Source organism: Oreochromis aureus, linkage group 14, assembly GCF_013358895.1.
Source record: "Oreochromis aureus strain Israel breed Guangdong linkage group 14, ZZ_aureus, whole genome shotgun sequence".
In the NCBI taxonomy this organism is placed as follows: Eukaryota; Metazoa; Chordata; class Actinopteri; order Cichliformes; family Cichlidae; genus Oreochromis; species Oreochromis aureus.
In genome coordinates, this window is record NC_052955.1 from 1,706,074 (window position 1) to 1,712,073 (window position 6,000).

Consider the following 6,000-nt stretch of genomic DNA (forward strand, 5'->3'; position numbering starts at 1 on the left):
CCCAGGTTTCTCTTCAGCACTGTAGCCAGGCTGACAAAAAGTCAGAGCTCTACTGAGCCAACAATCCCTTTAACGTTAACTAGTAATGACTTCATGAACTTCTTCACAAATAAAATTTTTATCATTAGAGAAAAATTACCAATAATCATCCCACAGATGTAATATTATCTACAGCTACTTTTAGTACCATTGATGTTAAGTTAGACTCTTTTCTCCAATTGATCTTTCTGAGTTAACTTCAATAATTAATTCCTCCAAACCATCAACGTGTCTTTTAGACCCCATTCCTACAAAACTGCTCAAAGAAGTCCTGCCATTAATTAATGCTTCAATCTTAAGTATGATCAACCTATCTCTAATAATCGGCTATGTACCACAGGCCTTCAAGCTGGCTGTAGTTAAACCTTTACTTAAAAAGCCATCTCTAGACCCAGCTGTCTTAGCTAATTATAGGCCAATCTCCAACCTTCCTTTCATATCAAACATCCTTGAAAGAGTAGTTGTCAAACAGCTAACTGATCATCTGCAGAGGAATGGCTTATTTGAAGAGTTTCAGTCAGGTTTCAGAGCTCAGCACAACACAGAAACAGCTTTAGTGAAGGTTACAAATGATCTTCTTATGGCCTCTGACAGTGGACTCATCTCTGTGCTTGTCCTGCTAGACCTCAGTGCTGCGTTTGATACTGTTGACCATAATATCCTATTAGAGCGATTAGAACATGCTGTAGGTATTACAGGTACTGCACTGCAGTGGTTTGTATCATATCTATCTAATAGACTCCAATTTGTACATGTAAATGGAGAGTCCTCTTCACACACTAAGGTCAATTATGGAGTTCCACAGGGTTCAGTGCTAGGACCAATTCTGTTTACATTATACATGCTTCCCTTAGGCAGCATCATTAGAAGACATAGCATAAATTTTCACTGCTATGCAGATGACACGCAGCTCTATCTATCCATGAAGCCAGGTATCACAGACCAATTAGTTAAACTGCAGGAATGTCTTAAAGACATAAAGACCTGGATGGCCGCTAACTTTCTGCTTCTTAATTCAGATAAAACTGAGGTTATTGTACTCGGCCCTGAAAATCTTAGAAATATGGTATCTAAGCAGATTCTTACTCTGGATGGCATTACCTTGGCCTCCAGTAATGCTGTGAGGAACCTTGGAGTCATTTTGACCAGGACATGTCCTTCAACGCACATATTAAACAAATATGTAAGACTGCTTTCTTCCATTTGCGCAACATCTCTAAAATTAGAAATATCCTGTCTCAGAGTGATGCTGAAAAACTAGTTCATGCATTTATTACTTCCAGGCTGGACTACTGTAATTCTTTATTATCAGGATGTCCTAAAAACTCGCTGAAAAGCCTTCAGCTAATCCAAAATGCTGCAGCAAGGGTACTGACAGGGACTAGAAAGAGAGCATATTTCTCCTGTTTTGGCTTCCTTCATTGGCTTCCTGTTAAATCCAGAATTGAATTCAAAATCCTGCTCCTCACATACAAGGTCTTAAATAATCAGGCCCCATCTTATCTTAATGACCTTGTAGTACCATATCACCCTATTAGAGCACTTCGCTCTTGCACTGCAGGCCTACTTGTTGTTCCTAGAGTATTTAAAAGTAGAATGGGAGGCAGAGCCTTCAGTTTTCAGGCCCCTCTTCTGTGGAACCAACTTCCAGTTTGGATTCGGGAGACAGACACTATCTCTACTTTCAAGATTAGGCTTAAAACTTTCCTTTTGCTAAAGCATATAGTTAGGGCTGGACCAGGTGACCCTGAATCCTCCCTTAGTTATGCTGCAATAGACGTGGCTGCCGGGATTCCCATGATGCATTGAGTTTTTCCTTCCAGTCACCTTTCTCACTCACTATGTGCTAATAGACCTCTCTGCATCGAATCATATCTGTTATTAATCTCTGTCTCTCTTCCACAGCATGTCTTTATCCTGTTTTCCTTCTTTCACCCCAACCGGTCGCAGCAGATGGCCCCGCCCTCCCTGAGCCTGGTTCTGCCGGAGGTTTCTTCCTGTTAAAGGGAGTTTTTCCTTCCCACTGTCGCCAAAGTGCTTGCTCATAGGGGTCATATGATTGTTGGGTTTTCTCTGTATTTATTATTGTGCTATCTACTGTACAATATAAAGCGCCTTGAGGCGACTTTTGTTGTGATTTGGCGCTGTATAAATAAAATTGAATTGAATTGAATTGAATTGAATTTAAGTGACTTGAAGGAGTCTTTCAGAAACTGCTGACCTGCTGGGATTTTCCCACCTACTGGTTATAAGCCTATTCCAGCTGTCTTGGGGTGAGAGGCAGGGTGAACCCTGGACAGGTCACCAGCCTGTGGCAGGGCTGATCATGACTTCTCTGTACTACAGTGGCCTCCATAGTCACCAGATTTCAATCCAGCAGAGCCCCTCTGGGATGTGTTGGAACGGGAGAGTCATGAATGCAGCCGTCATGTGTGCAGCAACTGTGACGGCATATGACTAAAGTGTTTGCAGCAACTTCTTAAATTGGTGCCATGAACGGGAGGAAAAGAAGGTCAAACTGGCTGCTGGCAAATTGTACCTAATAAAGAGGCCATTGAGTGTCTATTCATTCGATTACAGAGTGCCACCAAGAGATGGCGCTTCACTAAACTTTGACTTGTACAGTTTTAAAGTGTGTTGACATGCAGAAATATTTTCTTCTGTATTGAATGTTTTTGAAAATGTAAAATAAATGGATAAACATTTCAAACATTTTGACCTGTAAATCACCAAAACTTTCCCAGCAACCAATAATTAGCATCTAGTTCATAAAAAATAAATAAATAAGTTCATTAATGATAATGATGTTCCCCATGTTCAGTCAAAGTTGGTCAAACCTTTAACAGAACATGGACATGTTTTACATTTCACACTTCCTGATGGGCGTAATGTTCAAGTACTGGAAAGTCTACACTTTTCCTTTCGAGATGATCACAGTTGCGTATCCTCTTTACCAAGAAATGACCAAACATTTCTTACCCGTTAAATTAAAATAAAAATAAATAACAGGTCCTATTATGAGAATGAAACTGTGTGTGTGGTTCATAAATCCTCAGTTTTAAATGTGCATTCATCTAAATAAAAACACACAGTTATAATCCTGCTGTTAGTTCGGCAGGTGCGCCGTGTGTCATCTCCTGATTCTGTCTGAAGCACTTTAACAGCTGCACAGTTCTTGGAGACTTCCTCTACACTGATCCTGCTGATGGAGAACGTTGTTCTGTATTTCTACTGTAAGGTGCTGAACACATGTTTGTATCTGAGAATGAAGCCCTCTGTTTATCGAGCGATGCAGTCAGCCTCACATCGAGCTGGCTTCAGTGTTGGTGCAGCTGAAGGAGGCCGGTGTGCCAAAAACTGATTGCTCATATTTAAACTGCTGTAAATAACTTGTTGGTCTATAATACATGAAACACATGTCAAATGTTTCCTTCATGAATGAAATCAAGTCAGAGAAACAACAACATCCCAGTAACAAGAAGCTGCAATCAGTTTTTGGCAGTTTATATATCCTTTATTTATGCAGTTTAAAAAATCTGGTTGACACTGAAAGTAACTTTCTGGCACAACACCGGCTGAAGAGGAAGGAGCTCGTCTCACATGCAGATGAAGTTCTCAGCTCATCCATCAGCTCATCCATCAGCTCAAACCGTCATGAGATTATCTGGGAAGGAGGATGTCTTAGGTTTTGAAGAACCAAAAAAGATCCCGTTAAACAGTCAGGAATTATTGTAATGAAGCGTTCCCCTTATTTCACGAAAATGTTGCTTATGTTACACGAAAGGAACTTTATTATTTTCTAATAATGGATATTTAGAAAATATTAAGATATTATTAATATTTTTCATTGCATTCAAAGATTTTTGCTCACTGTAGTTAAAATCCTTGAATACAACACATTCATGAACTGCCTGTAATGTTACAGTACGTGTGGAAAGGAGGAGAAATGCAGATGCTAATTTTTGGTAGCCAGGCTGACAAAAAGTCAGCCAAAGATTCCTTTAACGTTAACTAGTAATGAATTCATGAACTTCTTCACAGATAAAATTTTAATCATTAGAGAAAAAATTACCCATAATCATCCCACAGATGTAATATTATCTACAGCTACTTTCAGTACCATTGATATTCATTTAGACTCTTTTTCTCCAATTGATCTTTCTGAGTTAACTTCAGTCATTACTTCCTCCAAACCATCAACGTGTCTTTTAGACCCCATTGACCCCAGGTGACCCTGCAATAGACGTAGGCTGCCGGGGATTCCCATGATGCATTGAGTTTTTCCTTTCCAGTCACCTTTCTCACTCACTATGTGTTAATAGACCTCTCTGCATCGAATCATATCTGTTATTAATCTCTGTCTCTCTTCCACAGCATGTCTTTATCCTGTCTTCCTTCTCTCACCCCAACCAGTTGCAGCAGATGGCCCCGCCCCTTCCTGAGCCTGGTTCTGCCGGAGGTTTCTTCCTGTTAAAAGGGAGTTTTTCCTTCCCACTGTCGCCAAAGTGCTTATTCATAGGGGGTCATATGATTGTTGGGTTTTTCTCTTTATGTATTATTGTAGGGTCTACCTTACAATGTAAAGCACCTTGAGGCGACTGTTGTTGTGATTTGGTGCTGTATAAATAAAACTGAATTGAATTGAATAATATGAGATTCAACGAGTCAGATAAGAACCAGCATCAGTGATGTCACAGGCTGCAGATAAGTAGAGCTAAGAATCTACTGGGTTCTACTCGGCCCTATATCTCCAGAGCATTGTCATTCCCAACGCGTAAATGTCCTGTATTTGTATAGCACTTTACTTAGTCCCTAAGGACCCCAAAGCGCTTTACACTACATTCAGTCATTCACACATTCACACACTGATGATGGCGCCCTGGGGCGCACTGACAGAGGCGAGGCTGCCGGACACTGGCGCCACCGGGCCCTCTGACCACCACCAGTAGGCAACGGGTGAAGTGTCTTGCCCAAGGACACAACGACCGAGACTGTCCAAGCCGGGGCTCGAACCGGCAACCTTCTGATTACAAGACGAACTGCCAACTCTTGAGCCACGATCATCACACACTGATGATTTGTCACAGTGTGTTACGCGTAGGGATGAGAACCTGTTGATATATCTGTGTAGTTGAGCTACATATATTACACATATACAATATATATGTGTAATATCTATATTTGTATTAGAGTTTTGCACTGGGTCCCTCTGAGGGAATTAAATGTGATATTTAAAAAGTAGTCCGGTAGGTGGCCAATGAAATAGACTGATTTATGTTAGAGAGGAGTGAGAGAAGGCAGAAGCTCTGTAATAATAATAATATATGAGGGAAAACATCAGCGACCTGAAACAGAATAAATACACTAACAGGGAGGAGTTAGAAGCAGTGGGAATCACACCGGAGCAGGAAGTGCCGGATCTGAAAGAGCAGAGACGAGGTGAACACACAAAATGAAAAGAAGAAAGACGTGTCATGAATTTCCCACAAACTGCCCGGTGACATCACTGCTGAAGTCCTGTTATAAGAAGTGACGGCTGAGTGTGGAAGGGGAGGAGCCAGTTTTTACAGCTCACGCTGCAATTCAGATGGGCGTTGGAGATTTGAGAGACACAGGAAGGGGAGTGTTACGTGTGCTGTTGGTTTCTCTGTTGTGTGACGTATGTATGTAAATTCACCTGTGCAGGGGCTCGGCTGTGATTGGTGGACCTAATGACCGGCCTGATGTGACTGGTTCCTGCGGTGGCCGTGAGCTACAAAAGGGCGACTGAAGAGCTGCACTGGTTGGGATGTGTGGCAGACTTCCCATGCACCTGCCTCTGGTCCAGACGGCGCGGCCGCAGCTACAGTCTTTTAGCATAAAGTCGGGCATGTGTGTGAGGTGCGGAGTAAGTAGGGGTGAGCTGCCGATTATTTTGAGATGCCTTCTTTTCTCCTGTGTTTTTTAGACCAGGGAGGTCAG

At 41.8% G+C, this 6,000-nt stretch overlaps 1 protein-coding gene across 1 annotated transcript in view; it reads right to left on the minus strand.

Moving 5' to 3' along the window:
- The window catches only part of LOC116314221 (P2Y purinoceptor 14-like), a 15,459-nt gene that overhangs the window by 4,473 nt on the left and 4,986 nt on the right, over nt 1-6,000 (minus strand). The gene's annotated exons all lie outside the window — the stretch shown is intronic.